Source organism: Coptis chinensis, chromosome 2 (genome assembly GCF_015680905.1).
Source record: "Coptis chinensis isolate HL-2020 chromosome 2, ASM1568090v1, whole genome shotgun sequence".
NCBI lineage: Eukaryota > Viridiplantae > Streptophyta > Magnoliopsida > Ranunculales > Ranunculaceae > Coptis > Coptis chinensis.
In genome coordinates, this window is record NC_141457.1 from 42,555,140 (window position 1) to 42,573,938 (window position 18,799).

An 18,799-nucleotide genomic window follows, 5' to 3' on the forward strand; every position below is an offset into this window, starting at 1 on the left:
TATAAGAGAGGGCTAGGTTTACAATTTCGTGCATGGGCTTTGGAGCCATGTTTTGGGCCCTTAAATCAAGCCCAAAATCTAATCACATATGTCCCAAAAGGGTTTCTATACTGGAAATTACTACAATAGCCTTTTCATCTACTTTTGCTCCTCTGACTAGATCAAGGCCTAGACCGTTAGAAATCTCTTTCCGAGCCGGTTGTTTTGATATATAATAGGCCTAATTTCGAGGTCTAAGTCCAAAGATATGGCCTGCGGAAATTCTGTTAACTTTTCTACTCTATTTCTGCCCGCGTTGACTTTGACTTTTCAGCTTTGATCGGGCTTTAAAAAGGCTTTTTCTCCTTGAATCTTGGCCTTTAATCATAGAACTTCTTAGCAACCAACCTTTTCTCCTTTATCTCGCAAAAGTGACATGTTTCTTCACATATTTGATTTCAATGCCTGAAATACATAAACGCACGGAAACAATACTAACTCATATTTATTATACACATAATTGGTCTAAATGTAATAATATTAAAGGGTTAAAACTACTGTTTTGGGCTCTTATCAAACCACCCCCAAACAGCATTTTGCTTCTCCTCAAGCAAAGATGAGAAATTAAAATAAGTGACCAAAAATGGAGTTCTAGCTATTCTCGTTTCGCCGAGTGCAATTGCATTGACAATATGCAACAAGGCCTTAAACCACTAGGAATTCCTTAGTAGACGAGTTATAGCCTCGTGAGAGTTTTCTAGAGAAGGTACTCACAAACTTCATCTATACAACAATGACTAAGAAATAAAACTACTGTTTCCTACTTTATTCTCAGATATATATACATCTCACTAGCAATGAATACAGAATAATCAAGTCGAAATCTAAGCTAATACATGCATAATAATCAATCATCTATGAATAAACATATATATAATAAACTATGCTATCAAATGCAATAACATGTTCGTTTCTGAAACTTTGGAATAGTGTCCTTAAGTAGGTCCTCACATATATGTCAAGATAAAAACCACTCTGATTTTTCCACTCAAGTTTCACTCACTCCAGTGCGCAGTGGGCATATTTTACCTTACAATCTCAATGACATACAAGGAAGCCAAAGTCGATCAAACACATCTGCCACTTGCTATCACACTAACCTATTCCTAATTGAGCTAGAGGTCTTTATTAGGTGTTGTGGGGATTAGGTGATGGTTTAAGAATGAAGGAAATGGATATTCAAAAAGGACAAGTCTGAGATAATAGAGCCTTCATATTATGTAACTAGAGAAAACCTTGTTCTTACTTTGCTTCTACACTTTGTTTCCATCCTTAGCCATTTTTTTCTTTTTCTTTTGGCTTTTGGCTTTTGATTCCTTTGATTCTATTTTTGGAGTTCTAACTTTTTATTTTCTTTTATTTTTCTTTTTTTTTTTCTTTGGATGGAATTTCCTTTTCTTATTGGAAGCAACTAACAAATTCTTGGTTTCACAGGTCTTTCTCTTTTCTATTCTTCATCTCTATTCTCAGACTCATTAAAAAATGGGTAGGATGATTTTTATTTTTATTTTGTTTTGTAAAAGGATAAAGGATTTGCGGTTTATGAAAGGCTAAAGAAAGGCTCAGAGGGGCGACTAGCGGAAATAATTTCATATAGGTTTGAATTTCTGGCTATATCGATCCAAAAAGGGCCTAAATTCTCGCTTAGGATATGGTATAGTGATCAAGCAAGAGGACGTATGATTTCTCTATCCCGAATTTACTTCTCCCTTGTGTCATTTCTCAAATATTTCACTCATATAAGGCTTTAGGTTATATTCTCACTGGATTTGTAAAATAAGTACTCTAGCCTAGATTTTAGAAACTTACTGCCAAACAATCATAGATACTCATGCAATATATTTATAGAAAGATGCAATGATTATTACCTACATATTAACCTAAATTTCTAAAAACTATTCTAATATAAGAGCTAATGTGAAATATCTAGATTATTATCATCATAGAGAAAGAAACAATATATACCAATATTCCTAAGTGTATATCATAAACTTTTTATTTATATTTTTGAATTTTTTACTAGAAAACAAGTGCATATTATACATGTATTATCCTAATAGGTGCTTTAAATTATGCGTGTTTCTATGCCACCCCCAAAGAAGAACATGCTTTGTCCCTAAAGTATTAAAATAAGAAGGGTAGGAAATACCATAAAAACGCGTGAAAATTGAAGAACACCTGCAAAACAAATTTAAAACATACTAACATAGATAAATAAAAACAGACGCAACTCTATATGAGTTCCAGCCATTATGGGGAAAATAAGAATAAACTTGCTTGGGACATAAGCAGACACGAACAAAAATAAAAAATTATTACCTCATATCCAGCATTTACATGTTGTCCTCTTCCTCAATAAAGAATTGAGGTTCCTTGGCATCTTGCCACACCATGATAATTTACTAGGCCTCACGCCATTTATCATCTACAATTGCTAATTGGTTAAGCACCACTTGGTCGGATGGGGTGTAAGGGGCAAACCTAATTAGGTTGTAGCTTCCACCCCGACCAAGTCATTGCACGGAAAGAGCGAATAATGCAGTTGGTGGGTATCACAATGTCAATCCCAACCCAATCCGTGAAACGGGCACAAAATGTAGGAAAGAAACATAGCATGATACAACAAACTAAGACAGGCATAAGAAGATACTTATGCCTCATACTATGGGCTCGGGCTAAACTAGACACTAAGGTATGGGGAAGGTCATAAAGCATACATCCCTCAGCTAGAGCAAGGAAAACATCACAAGTGGCATCATTTGCAGAAGAAAAACGTCATTCCCCTAAAATGTTTAGCATGATAAAAAACATCACCGTGCCTACGTTAAGGGACAAGCTACCAAGGGCTACGTTATATTTCCCTTGGTCCTCTACATGGAAAATTCCTGCCCTATAGGTCTCATGTAAAACTCATAGTTGTAGGTATAGAAATTATCAACCAATTAGCCCCATGAGTCTTGAATCTCAGCAGGCATAGAAAGCCCAACAACAAACGCCAATAAGAACTTGGTTATATCCATTGTTTCATCGTCAATGGTGACGGAGAACACTTGTTCTCCATCCATGCGATAGAAAAACTTACAATGGTCAAAGAAATACGAAGTAAGTGTAGGAGAATAAAGTTCATTAGAGCTTACCATTAGAGGCTGACATCCCGCCGTTATTATCAAGTTGTGGAACCAAGACCCATAGGTGTCGCTTGTGAACAAATCCTCGAAAGACTGCTCCGATATGATCTGAGGAGACTTCATATCAAGCATACTCTAGAACTGTTGGAAATAACCTCGGAAGAACCCATAAAAAATCAGAACTGGAAGTGGCTGCGGAGTTGAATGGTGCGGGAGCGCTCAAGATTGCATGTGTGACGGCACGGTCGCGCTCTTGCCTGACTCGACTTCTAGTGTTTTGAGGGCGGGCGAGCTCAACTTTGCCTATGGGAGGGCGTGGGCACTCTCTTGCCTTTCGAGAGGTCTAGTGTTTTCAGGGCGCGTGCGCTATGAGTATAGGCAAAACAGAGGGCGTGCGCGCTCCGTGTATGATGAGTACAATGAAGTGAAAATCAATGGTAAAATGAGAGATGCAAAGTGAGAGGTGTGATTTGAAGTTGAGAGTGAACCCTGTATTTATCGAGGACTAGTTTCTAAGTTTCACAAGTTTCCCAACTAGTTAAACATGATGGAAAAATACATTTCTAAATCCAAAATAAAACTAGACAAGAGGCATGCTCCAAAACCAAACCAATAGATTTTTGGCTGGAATTAAACAACACTTGAGGTTGCACCAAACAACACTTGCTAATTCTAGCGACACCAATTTAGCAACATACTCACATAAACGCATCATTATCAAGCATGCAAATATATTTCGATAGAAATATGTGGATATGATTACAGGCATTGCTAAATAAATAAATCCACCCCGAAACAAGTTGGAAGGGTGGGATGCACGATACAAAACATAGCATATGCCAGAAATTAAAACAACTTCAAATTAAAAAATAACAAATACAGAATTGAAATATTAACTACTTAACTAAACAATTCAAGAACAAAATCTACTAAAAATAGGGAAAATAGTCTTAACACAACAATAATACAATAAAACTAGCCTCGAGATGAGGAATGGATAGGAATAGGAAGCTGAGTGATCAAGAATGGAAAGACCAAACACCCCACCCCCAAACAAATTTTTGAAAACATGGTTTAGAAAATTTGTTTTTAAAACGTGGGTCTTTTAAAGTCAGATTCCCGAGACTTACTAGACTACAACTTTTATGGGTTTAATATTATTTTTATTTTTTTATGAATAACTTTCATATAAATGAAGACAATAAAATAATAAAGACATAATTCATACCATAGAGAAACATGACTCAAAAGCCGAGAAAACATGCAAGAGTGGAAAACATAAATTTTGTTAAACGTTGACTTAGGATTCGGTACATACAGCCACACACTCCAAAGGGAAGGCCTGGTTACCTTAATGGTGCACTACCAAAATATAAGATTAGAATGGAGTACACCGAAGAATAAAATGAGTCTTTTAGAGTCAGATACTCGAAACTTTATCGAATATATATATATATATATATATATATAGAGTCAGATACTCGAGACTTTATCGAAAATATATATATATATATATATATATATATATATATATATATATATATACATATATATGATCATGCAGTTTTACCATATATCAATAACCAAAATAGTTGTGGATCTTGCCATAAATAATTATCACAGAAAACACATCCAAACACAATCAAGCACCATGATTTCCCAGGACGTGGCCTAGTGGAAAGAGAGTGAATACTGATGGATCTAGCACCTAACCTAGCATGCAAAGTCTTCTTTTTCCTCAAAAGAAAGGGTGGCCAAGTGAATACCCATTAATGAATGGATGGATGTGGAAGATATGTGTGATATGGATAAGTTTTATAAATAAGGAATGGAAAAAATGAGAATGTGGGTTGAGCACAAAACTCATTGTTGGCGTGGGTTGGTATAATCACACAGCTGAAAATAAAAATGTCAGGTGGCTCTTTAGGTAGTATTTTCTTACTAGGAGAGTTTAGAAAATCATGAAGTACATGAGAAACAAGAGGGTCAAGTGCAAACTCAAGGGTCCTTTGAAAAGGTGGAGGGCAGGGAATCGAGGCAGTTGGTGCGCAAGGTAGTTCTTGATAGGGTGGATCATCACAGGCTCGAAGAAACTCATCGAATTCCTCATCTAGCTTAGTCACATCCACATGATTATGGTATTCCTCTGCATCTTTGAGAAAGTCATCAATCTCATCCAAGGAGTCGAAATTGTGATTTTCTTCCTCATCCATAAGAGGGGTATCTACTAGTGTAAGGGACGAAAGCGTCGGAGTCGGAACTTCCGAAGTAAAGGAGTTTGGGCATCTGATTATCAGGAAACGTGTTATCGAAATAATCTTTAGCTAAGCTCTCGATCATGCTAACCTCTCCATCGATAGTCGTATCTGGGAACTGTTGCATCGTTTTGAAAATATTTACCTCAACAGAAAGATGGCCACAAGACAAGGACATCGAGCCATCGCGGCAGTTTATGAGTGCGTTGGCAGTTGCCAAGAAGGGATGCCCCAAAATGATAGGAACAGAGTCGTTAGCGACTTCTATGTCGAGGATAACAAAGTCAATTGGGTAGTAAAAATTTTGAACTTTAACCAGCACGTTTTCAATCACACCCTTAGGATACTTAATAGAACGATAAGCTAATTGCAACGTCATTTTAGTTAGTTGCATCTCGTTTAAACCTATTTGTTTATATAAATAATAAGGGAGTAAGTTAACACTCTCCCCCAGGTCTAATAGCGTAGTCGTCGTATGGGTATCCCCTAAGGTGCATTGTACAGTTGGACGATCAGGGTGCTTATACTTAACGATTCCATTATGCTCAGACAGAGTTGGGAACTGTTCAGTTAAAAAGGTGTCTTTTGGTATATTGGTCTTCCGCCTAGTAGTGCACAACTCTTTTAGAAACTTAGCATGTTGTGGTAACTTTATAATAGCGTCAAGAAAAGGTAGGTTTATCGTTACATTTTTAAAAACTTCCCTAATCTCATCAATGTTAGTATCCTTGTGTAACATGGCTAGTCTCTGGGGAAACGGTGGGTTCTCTCTATATTTAGCATATAGATCAATAGGAGTTTTAACTTTGGCCACTTTCCTTTTGGGTTAAGGTTTAACTGGTACCCCTACAGGAGTAGGATCATCAATTACTACTTTGGTATCTAGTAAAATATCAGGTGTAGGGACCATTGGTGGGATAACAACAGGTATAGTTACAGCGTTATCAACCACTCTGCCAGAACAGAGAGTGGTGATGGCATTTAGCTCACCTACGTTGATATTTTCATTACCAGGATTACCGGTTACTTCAAAGGCTGTGTTTGGCATTTTAGGATTAGGTATGGCTTGACCTGGAAACACACCTTTTGGTGGGGATTTCTCTTGGTCTAACTGCTGGATAAAATGATTAATGGATTGTAGAAGTTGTTGGGTAGAATGATTAAAGGATTGTAACAACTGTTGGCTAGCCTGTATGAAGGCGTCGAGAGGATCCGAGTTTGAAGGTGTAGTGGTCACAGGTGGTGTGACTGGAACTATCTCACGTTGATTATTAATGGATGGGTTGCAATAGTTATTAGTAACCGGAACAATGCCTCTATGAACATTATAATTATTATTATAATTATTATAATTACTTTGTCCTTGTCCTTGTCTCGGTGGAGCTTGGTTATAATTAGCCGCTGGCCTAACATTTTGATTAGTAAACCCTGGAGGAGTAACTTGATGATTATTCCTCCAATCGAAGTTAGGATGTTGTCTCCAAGGTGTATTAGGTTTGCTATTAATGGAACAAACATTGTCCAGTTGAGCGGATGGTTGTTCATAGACAAGAGGACAATAGGAGTCGGGATGCTCAAGGCTGTAACAGAAATTATATGGAAGAGTGTTGACATTCATGACAGGAGTAGTTTGTTGGATAGAAATGGCTTCTACCTTTTTAGTGAGAGATTCGATTAAATTTTTTAGCTCAGGATCAGATTTAACCTCAAACAAAATGGCAGCCTTAACTGTGGAAGAAGAATTACTGAACCGGGGGATGTCATTGCCCCCCCAGTTATTTTGACGCTTACATTGATCTTCTAAAAACCAATAAGCCTCAGAGGCATCTTTACTAAGGAAACTACCCCTAGTCATTATGTCAAGAACCGCTTTATGGTGATGTAAAAATCCTTTGAAAAAGGCACGAACAAGCGTGCCTTTCGTAAGGTTATGATGTGGACACTTGATAAGAAAATCAGTAAAACGATTCCAGGCCTCTGAAAAGGATTCATAAGGATTCTGGCGGAAGAAATGAATCTTTTGAAGCATTTCATCTGTCTTCAGCGACGGGTAAAATTGTTCCATGAATAATTGAACAAGTTTGGCCCATGAGTCCACAGAATTAGGCATTTGGGCAGTTAATCGAGATGCCGCCTTATCGGCGAGGGTGAAAGGAAACACCCTCAATTTAATTTATTCCGAACCAACGGTAGGATGATGAAATATGGTAAGAACTTGTTCTATTCTACGCATATGATGATAAGGCTTCTCATGGTCTAACCCATGAAAAACTGGCAACAAATTAAATATATTCAGGTGGATTCGAAAATCCCCCACTGGGTCTGCAAGAACGATGCAAGACTTAGGGCTATCATTAAAGGCCTTGTAAAAATCAGAGAGAGGAGTCTCTGTTTCGTAAGCCATTGGTGTAGGTATAGTGTGTGGTATTCTAGATAGGCGTGTGCGTTGACGTTTGCGATAAATAACAGAAGATGGTTTACTAGTACCGGACTTTAATCTCATACAAGGCTAAGGCCAATAAGAAACAAACCACTAACAACAGTCAAACAACCCTGATAAGCTAGAAAAAATCCTCTAACATAAGAGGCGAGGAGTGGAAGAAGGAGTACCTAAATGCCTCCTTGCTACGCATTTGAATATCATCTTGTATACGCAATCATAGTGTATTCAAGAAGTTGGAAACACTGAATAACTTGAACGAAGAGAGTTGGAAACTAACCTGTGAAAATTGGGCTAATTCAGAAGTGGGCGCGAGCGCGCTTGGAACTTGGCGTAGGAGGGCACGGGCGCGCTCTTGCCTGAACCAATGTCTAGTGTTTTGAGGGCATGCACGCTCCCAAGAAAGCCTACTATGGGCACGGGCGTGCTCCATGTAGAATGCTGAAAAAAATATTTCTTAACCAAACAAACACAGTCAGAACCAAACAAGGGTGGGTGGCTTTAATGAGTTTTTGGTAGGGACGAAAATACTAAAGGAAACGAATTTAAACAGAACTAAGATGGCATCGGTGCCATTTGATAAAAGAAAAAACACTAGTTTTACCTAATCTTAACTATTTATGCTATGAATAAGTAAAAGTAAATGCTTATTGTTTGCTATATATCAAAGTTATCTACTATTGGTTATTGGGAAATATGTGGAATAGAAAATTCATTCTACTCTTAGTTGTTTAAACGTAAGTTTCCGCTAGTTTAATCGATTCTAACAAAATGAATGAGAGTAATGAATTGAAATTTTACTAATATGGCAATTGAACTTAGATAAGATGTTTAACTTGTACTATTATAATTGAATATTAAAATGTGAATATGGAGAAGGGATTAGGGGGATTTGAATCCACTTGATGTACTCCTAATATGCTAGTGTAGATTATTGTAATCCTAATCAAATAAGATTAAGTGTTTGATCCCTAATTACTTATGACAATCTCTACCAACTAATACTTAGCATGTGAGGAAGTCCAATCCATTCTCATGGCTAATAAACTAACCTACTAGAGTAAAACTCTTAAAAAGCAATAATCCAAATTAATACATCAAGTCTTCATCAAGCTTCATCAAACCCCTCTAATTGAGGTTTACCTAGAAGTCATTAGACTATCATAGACATATAAATAAGAAGAAGACATAATGAAGAACAAAATTGGATTTTATTAATCTAATTGAATAATGAAAAACAATAACTAATTTAAGTTTAAACTAATAACTAAGTCTAAGTTCTAATTATCTATATCTAATTAATTATATTGATATAAATCTAAGTATCTCTATGTCTAGGTCTAAGTATATGAGAGTTATTCCTTTGCCCTCTTTATATAAGAGAGGGCTAGGTTTACAATTTCGTGCATGGGTTTTGGAGCCATGTTTTGGGCCCTTAAATCAAGCCCAAAACATAATCACATAAGTCCAAAAAGGGTTTCTCTGCTTGAAATTACTGCAATAGCCTTTTTGTCCACTTTTGGTCCTCTTATTAGGCCAAGGTTTAGATCGTTAGAAAGCTCATTCCGAGCTGGTTGTTTTGACATATAATAGGCCTAATTCTGAGGTCTGAGTCCAAAGATATAGCCTGCGGAAGTTTTGTTGACTTTTCTGCTCTATTTCTGCCCGCGTTGATTTGACTTTTCAGCTTTGACCGAGCTTTAAAAAGGCTTTTTCTGCTTGAATCTTGGCCTTTAATCATAGAACTTCTTAGCAACCAACCTTTACTTCTTTATCTCATAAAAGTGACATGTTTCTTCACATATTTGACTCCAATGCCTGAAATATATAAAATCACGTAAATAGTACTAACTTATATTTATTATACACATAATTAGTCTAAATGTAATGATATTAAACTACAGTTTTGGGCTTTTATTAGAGGTCCACCCAACTTGGGTGATTAGGTCTCTGAAAAGATGTCCATATGCAGGAGAATTCAACAAAGCATGAAAAGATTGTTCAGGAATAATCTTTGGAGGTGCCATTGCAGAAGACGTGTGATGAAAGATACCACTTGTAGACAAAGATAAACCAAAAATTAGAATAAGATGGAAATGACTAAGTAAAAACAAATGGCATTTATTACCATAGGAAAATTGCACTATACTAAAAACTAAAAAGAAAATGACAAAGAACATAAATTTGCAAAATTTAATTTGTGTCATGGCCCAAGTAACAGCGAGGATCCTTAGGTGAGAGAAATCCATTTATAAGATTCTTGATGAAGTCAATCCGTGCAACAACCGGTGTAACAGGGCACTCTGTGTTTGGTAAATCTTGGCTTGCTTCTCCATTATGAGAGTGTGATTTGCAAAGAACTGGTTGTGGCTGTGCAAGAATTGTGCTTGTTCCTCGTCTTGTATTGTCCGCAAGTCATGAAATTCAAGAAGACTAGTGATGATGATGTTCTGACGTGTGTATAATGTCATTAGTCCTTGGTGAATTAAACGAAGGCCTTCCATAGGATTAAATACGTTGTGTATTGCATTTTCAGTGAAGATGCTGACAGCAGAACAAGCTTCGCCAGTTTCTACACCGGCATGGTTCTTTGCAACGTCGGTAGTCTAAAAACCGTTCATACAAACTGAGCGAATAGTGAGAATGTTAGCTATTCTAAGATAGGTATTAGGAGAAGTAATAGGAAAACCCCAACACACCATGATAAGTGTCACAATGGTTGGCAAAGGAGCTGACTTTTTCCTGGCACGTGCGATCGTGTTCTAGAGAAATTGAATTATGCAAAAATCATTGCATTTAGTCTGCAGTACCTAGAGTAGATGGAGGACGGGTTTTGTTATTTCGGAAGTCTTAGATGTGCCGAGCACGTTATGAGCTAGCCATTGGATCACAGATAATTGGTTTCTTTGCAAGGATCGCTGATAAACAATGCGATTTTTCCGGTTGTATTCACTGTAAAGGATAGTTGCAAACATCAGATGCCTTATATTGTTGAATGGTGAATCCTGAAGGTGTACCCTAGGGTTTGTTATGGGAATTTGAAGGACCTCGGAGATGATTTTTGGAGTCAATTCACGCTTGTATCCATTTGCACGGACAAAGAATTGCCTATTTTGGAAAGAACCGTGTTTATAGAAATGCAGAACTAATTCTCTGGAATAAAGTGCCTCCTTATGATGTAATAGAGGGAACCATCCTTGACATAAAATTTTAGTATCAAAATATGGGTGAAATAAACCGTTCTGAAAATTTTCCATAAAGTTTTGCTCGGGCACGAAAATTTGAGTGAGGGCCATTCAAGACGGAAGGAATGGAGTGGTGAAGATAATTTAGTGAACAAGGGAAGACTGGATTTGAGAGGTGTCTAGCCTAGCTATAAATAGGCACCAATCCCCAAGTTAAGAAAATACGGATCGATGTGTCACAAGGTAGTTAGACCACATGTATCTTTTAGAATAATTATATCGAGGTGCTTGCCAGAAAGATCGTTTAAAATCAAATCCCTGAGACTGTTAATCAAACGTGGGAAAAGATAGAATATACGAGAGAAGGTTCCACAGGGTAGTTTGACCAACTTGTATATTCATAAATCAATTCAGCAAGGTGTAAAAGTGGATGTAGTGTGGAGGGGAAAGAATATGGCATGCGACTACAAAGAGTGGCGCACTCTTCCTAATTTTATTTATTTATTTGCGTAAATAGCGTAAGTAGAAGAACAAGGAATACGTAAATGTAATCTCCCAATAAGTTGTAACAATGTACAGGGATGTGAAAACACACCATAATGACAATGGGAAAACAAAATACAAATCTATATATTAGGTAGGACTATATGCCACATTAACAACATTACGATAATAAAACTAACGAGCATGAAGATTTCAGTAGCATATTCAATTTGTTGTTGCTCAAACTTTTCTAGCACATCCATGAAGGTTGAAATTTGGTAAGAACTTAAAAAAAACGTAATTAGAATTAAAGAAAAAATGTAGAAGGAAGAAAATGAAAGGAGTGAATGTGAAGGATGTGGTGAACTTTCTATTTATAGAAAAGAAATGTTGCCCTTTTCTGATCGTTTTGGTGACCGTTTTAAGACTGTTTTCTGACCGTTTTGCAAATTGTTAGTGGACGGTAAAGCTCGCCGTTAAGTGTGACGTCATATATATATATATATATATATATATATATATATATATATATATATATATATAATATTGGAGATATATAAGATCTAATATAATAAAAGACATGCCAGGGTGGAAAATTAAAATGCAAACATGTAAATAAAATATCCGACATAAATAAAATACAAGTTCGAGAAAATAAAACGTCTACTGAGAATCCTGAGGGACTGCTGAAGAAGAACCAGGAGTCCTGCGACGGCGTGCAGGACGAGCTCCCATGGAGGCTAACTGCTCCTGGATCTCGCCTAGAGTATGCATTACCTGATCTTGAAACTAGTGCTGGTTTGCCATGAGCATTCACTGGAGCTAATTCTGGCGAGTAGTCATATGATCCTGAAATGCTTTCATGGAAGTGCACATTTCTTGCTGAAATTCGCCCATGGTGTCTGTCAGTGACTCATGGCGAGTGGTCATATCCTCCCTAAATTCGTCCATGTTATGTTCCATCAATACATGGTGAGTATACATGTCTCGCATGCCACTATTCATAGCACGTAGGGCATCTATAGGACGCCTCATCTAGCTTATATCAGCCTCATCAAAGAAAGGTGGAGGGGATGGGGGAGGTGGAGCCACATTATCGTGTTCACCTGCCATGCGTGATGTGGGTTCCCATGGGGACAATATGCACTTCTTGAAAACATTCATATTCTCATATGGTAGCATAGGAACTAATGGGGTGGAAGACAGGAAACCCAAATTAATCATAACTTGCGTGACAAGAATGGCAAGAGGGGATGACCTGAGTGTGGCATGCGTAATGATGTCGAATAGGAAGGTCACTATGCAGAAGTTACCCTTTCGCTCCTGGAAGGCCCAAAATTGGTGCAAAAATGTCTTGTTAATGTCAGATGGCTTAGAGGTGCCAATGACATTTTGACCCAGCCATTGAGTCACGACAAGCTAGTTTCGCCGCACAAAACATTAATACGCGCATTTCCCATCCAGATTAAACTCGCCCTCGATTAGCGTGTTGAGCATGAGGTCGTAAGTCCGTGGATACACGGACTGTTGCTGAGTCAGCACGTGGTCGACCAGAGGTATTCCCATGATCCCAGAGATCAAGGCGGGTGTGACTTGGGGTGGCACGTCGTCGACGGTGACCCAAAAATTGTCGCCATTAAAGCCGCCATTGTTATAGAACTTCAACACCAAATCCGTTGAATACAGCCCGCCATTGGCATACAAGAGATACTCCCATCCTCTAGAGTGTATTTCCATATCAAAAAATGGAGCAAACATCCCACTTTCAAACAGGGATCTAAAATATTTTTCGACTAAGATTCGCCTGTTTCCGTTCATTTTGTGATCGCAGGAAGAGGATGGGTATTGATTTGAGATGAAGGGAAGAATTTGAAGTTGGTGGCTAAACAGAATTGGAAACTGAGCTGTGGTGGTCGCGTGCGAGACTCGAATTTAACCTGGGCCTGTCTCGTGCGAGATTGGAATTTGAGGGGACAAGATTCGATTTTTGTGGGAGAAGAAAGAGGTAATGGTGACACGTGGGAGAGGTGTCTCGGTTTATAAATGGGCAGAGAATCACGAGATTTGGTTGGGCCCAAATTTTTTTTCCAAGCCCAAATCAAGCCTAAAGCCCAAATCGAACCTAAAAAATGTAAACGCGCACAGATGACTCGTTCGAACTCCAAATTGGATAAATGAGCTACCAAAATGATCGGCACGAAAAATTCCATCCAATTATATATGGCATGCTCAAAGGCCAAAAGAGTTTTTGAAAGGAAGGAAGGATGTTTTATTTATAAACAATGGTTTGTGAATAACACTGGATGTCCAGAAGACTCACCATTTAAACTGTTAGACAACTGTCATCTCGGCTCTGGAGCGAACCCAATCCAGCCAGACTGTGGCTTCACATTTATGTATTATGGGTCTAGGGGTAGGACAGTACCATCCTGGACCGTGCGAGCTACGGTAAAATAATACTGCCCTTATTATATACAGCTATCCTCAAACTACCCCAAAGGGAACTCAATGTAACCAATTCTAGGGGTTGGCCTAGTGGAATCCATTATCCGTACGTGTTCCAAGTAGGCAACATCTAAGCTTAAACATGAATCTCTATGTACACAGCTTAATGGAAGGGGAATTTTAAAAGACAACAATATATACATATATACAAGGTGAGTCTTTTAATGTCATATCATCAAGACGAATCGAGTCTTTTAACGTTAGATCCTCAAGACGTTTGCGAGTCTTTTATTGTCAGATCCTCAAGATGATTCCCAACCCGTGGGAGAAATGGCGCAGCGACGAAGTTTATCCTGCTCAGCTAGTGTCAAACAAAAGTATACCTTATACCGGCTAGTATTGGATAGGAAGTCAAGACCTGGATAGAAAGGTGTTTGACAATGCATACACTACCCCATCCTTTGCACACATCGTTTAAGAGCAAAAGTACTACGACCATTACCTATTCGTGATGAGTGAGACTTACACCAAATGATTAGCTGAAGTTCGCGAGGTAGAGAGTAGAAAAGGAAAGAGAAGGAAGGAGGGGAAGTTTTTTGTACCCATCGTTTACCAGCAGGAATATTTGCTCCCATTTCAGAAGACATTTATACTCAGTTCTGAAGTAGAGTTTTTGTGGACTACGACTCCAGCACTTGCAACTACACATTTCAAAGTACTTATGAGATGGCCCGACTACTAAAATGATGTACCATTTATAATAAAACAAAATTCAATACGTCAAATGAAACATTTAGTCTATGTAGACCGGATCCTAGAGAAGAGTCTGTTCAATACTTGGGGAGCATAACTCGTGGTAATATTTGAGGCGTTGTCCATTTACTTGAAATTCGCTGTTATCTTGTGGATTAAGCAAATAGATTGCCCCGTAATGGGTTACAGCTGACACAATAAAAGGACCAGACCATCGTGTTTTCAATTTACCAGGAAAAATGTATAATCTGGAGTTATAAAGTAAAACTTTTTGCCAATTTTGAAATCTTTACGTAAAATGTACTTGTCGTGCACTCTTTTCATATTAGCTTTGTAGGATTTTGAGAGATCATATGCATCACTCCGAATCTCCTCAAACTCATTTAATTGTAGTTTTTGCTTCTCGCCTGCTGCATTGATATTATAATTTTGGCTTTTGATGGCCCATAGGGCATGATGCTCAAGTTCAACCGGCGAATGACAAGGTTTTCCAAAAATGATACGGTAAGGAGACATCCCAATAGGTGTCTTAAATGCCATTCGGTATGCCCACAAGGTATCCGATAAGTGGAGAGACCATTCTTTCTTTGAGGGATTGACAATTTTCTCCAAAATGGACTTCATCTCTCTATTGGAGATTTCCACTTGGCCACTCGTTTGTGGGTGATATGGAGTAGCAACTTTGTGAGTAACTCCATATTTCTTCATTAAAAATGCAGATATTTTATTTCAAAAATGTGTACCCCCATCATTGATGATAGCTTTGGAAACACCAAAATGAGAGAAAATGTTTTCTTTTACAAATTTCATGACAGTCTTCTGATCATTTGAGCGACATGCGAGTGCCTCAATCTATTTGGACATATAGTCCACAGCAACTAGAATGTAGAGAAAACCTTGAGAAATAGGGAAGGGTCCCATAAAATCAATTCCCCAAACATAAAAAATTTCCACAATTAAAATGGGATTTAGGGGTATCATATTACGTTGGGTAATGCGACCCAAGTGGTGACAATGAATGCAAGCTTTGCAATGTTCTTGTGCATCATGAAAAAGGGTAGGCCAGTAAAAACCACATTATAAAACCTTGGCCGCCGTTTTCTTCCCACTGAAATGACCACCGCAAGATTGTTCATGGAAAAAAGATAACACGTCGGTGTGTTCCCAGTCGGGAATGCAACAATGAATGAGTTGGTCAAAACAATACTTAAAGAGGTAGGGGTTATCCTAGAAATAATATTTTACAGTTGATAAAAACTTTTTTAAGATCAGGACGTGACCACGAGAAAGGGAGTTCCTCAGTAACCAGGTAATTAACGATATCTGCGTACCATGGAGTACAAATGCTTGTCTGAGAAGGAATCACAGATGGCATCAGAATCACTATCAATGTCACCAACCAGCCTTGATAAATGGTCAGCCACCACATTTTTGGTTCCTTTCTTGTCTTTGATTTCTAGGGTGAGTTCTTGCAAGAGAAGGATCCAGCGGAACAATCTCTATTTCACATCTTTTTTTGCGAGTAGGTACCGAAGTGCGACATGGTCAGTATATATGATGTTGGAAGATCTGACCAGGTAAGGGCGAAACTTATCCAAAGCATAGACAACAACTAGGAACTCTTTCTCAGTTGTTGTGTAATTACGTTGAGTGTCATTAAGAGTTTTACTAGTATAGTAAATGACAGGAGGTTTGTCATCAAGTCGTTGACCTAGTACAGTGCCAATAGCAAAGTCGCTAGCGTCACATATCAGTTCGAATGGTTGAGACCAATCAGGGGGTTGAAAGATAGGAGCGGTAGTCAGAGCCATTTTTAGAGTTTCAAAAGCTTCTTTGCAATTGAAATTAAAGTCGAAGACCGCATCCTTAAGTAGGAGATTGGTTAAGGGTCGAGTAACGTTAGAAAAATCCTAAATGAATTGCCTGTAAAGCCTAGCATGGCCTAAAAAGGTATGGATATCGGGAACTGTTCGGGGGATAGGTAGAGAAGCAATTTTAATAATTTTAGCTTTATCAACCTTTATCCCATCTTTCAAAACAACATAACCTAGAACAATTCCTTTGGTAACCATGAAATGACACTTCTCCCAATTAAGTACCAAATTTTTCTCTTCACAATGCATTAACAGTTTAGAAAGGTTGGATAGGCAGTCGTCAAAGGAGTTTCCTTAAATGGAAAAGTCGTCCATGAAGACTTCCATATAACGTTCCATTGTATCACTGAAAATGTGAAGCATGCAGCGTTAGAAAGTACCAGGGGCATTGCAAAGACCAAAAGATATTTGTTTGTTTGCAAAGGTTCCAAAAGGACATGTGAAAGTTGTCTTTTCTTGATCAGCTGGATTGATGACAATTTGGAAATAGCCGTCAAGAAAACTGTAGTATGCATGACCGGCTAAACGTTCTAACATCTGGTCAACGAATGGAAGAGGGAAGTGATTTTTATGTGTTATGGCATTAAGTTTGCGATAGTCAATGCAAATTCTCCATTTCACCGGGATGCGAGTGGAGATGCATTCATCATTTTCATTTCGTATAACTGTAATGCCGGACTTCTTGGGAATTGGACAGGACTAACCCAAACACTATCAGAGATAGGGTATATGATACCTGCATCAAGTAAGCGTAAAACTTCCTCCCTCACCGCCTCTTTCATGGCGGGGTTAAGGCGACATTGCAGTTCCCGCGATATCTTTGTGTCGTCATCTAGATGTATGCGATGTGTGCATACACTAGGGTGTATTCCTTTGATATCATCTAAGGACCAACCGATAGCGGAGCGGTATTCACGAATGACATGAAGCGAACGTGCTTCTTCAACAGTAGTCAAGTGGGAAGAAATTATTATAGGGTGACTATCATCGGGATCAAGATGCACATACTTCAAATCAGAGGGTAGAGGTTTTAAATCCGGAGTTGGAGGATTGGGGATCAAGGATTCGTGAGGGGCTGTCTCTTCAATTGAAAATAGCGAGTTCGAATTCACTGTTGTAGCCTATAAATAGAAACCCTTCTCTCCTAGCCGAATTCACTATTCACTTGATTGGAAAAAGAGAGGCAAAGAGATAGACACTATACTAGAAAAGGAGTTTACTAACGGTTATATCCGTTAGCTCTGGGGCGTCACTCTCACTTAGGCCAAATTTAGTAACGGATATAACCGTTACTGATAACAATTTTAGTAACGGTTATATCCGTTACTAAAATTCTTTGGAACAGATAACCAACAGTTAATGGCCCGATTAAATTTGTCATTTCTAACGGATATACGTTAGTAATAGATGTGTTATTTACTAACTATTGTTTGTAACGAAAATATCCGTTAGTAATCTATAGCCAGTAAACAAAAAAAAATACGAATTAAATTTCCTGGGTCAAATTGTTTCCCCCTGCAGATTATTATCTTATAGAGATATCACATACGACAAACTTGATCAACAAATGAATATCCAGAAACAAAACCACCAATCAATTAAACATCATCAATTAAGTATTATTATGAGAACATAGTTACCAATCAAAATCCCAATTTACAAATCAAACTTACAAAGAATTGAATTCACCAAAACACGTGGGCTTCTTACAAATCCCATCCCCCTTCTTTTGAGACATTAGGAAAGGGAATCCTTACTCTACTCTTTGTTAGGGATGCCGTCACATGACGTACAATTTCTGGAGCAAATGTATGTGGACTGCGTGTTTCAACTTGTTGTGGGGTTCCAAGAGCCATATCTTCATATTTAGGTTTGTTAACGCACCCTTGGCATGCACAAGGTTATGTATAATATATTGTAGCAACAAAGCACCCACAATCACACTCACAAAATAGAATCATTCAAAGGCATTAGGCGCCTAAATATCTGCATAAGGCACACAACAAAGAACGTGCAGAAAACTTATGCCAAAGCTTATATGAACATCGTAATACAAACGAGAAAGAAGAAATATCACAAAGCCATTACCCGATTTTATCGGCTGTAGGTCTACCTAGCCCAGTAACAGTTACCCATGAGTCTCCACAAAAAAAGAATCCGACCTCCAATAACAATTGCTACCTAAAGCGTTCAAAAG

At 38.1% G+C, this 18,799-nt stretch overlaps 1 non-coding gene across 1 annotated transcript; it reads left to right on the top strand.

The window, feature by feature from the left end:
- Positions 1–7,347: 7,347 nt before the first annotated feature.
- On the top strand, positions 7,348–7,451 carry LOC147516103 (small nucleolar RNA R71). The gene has a single exon (XR_015214626.1). It is a non-coding gene; the product is annotated as a small nucleolar RNA R71 (small nucleolar RNA).
- Positions 7,452–18,799: the final 11,348 nt, after the last annotated feature.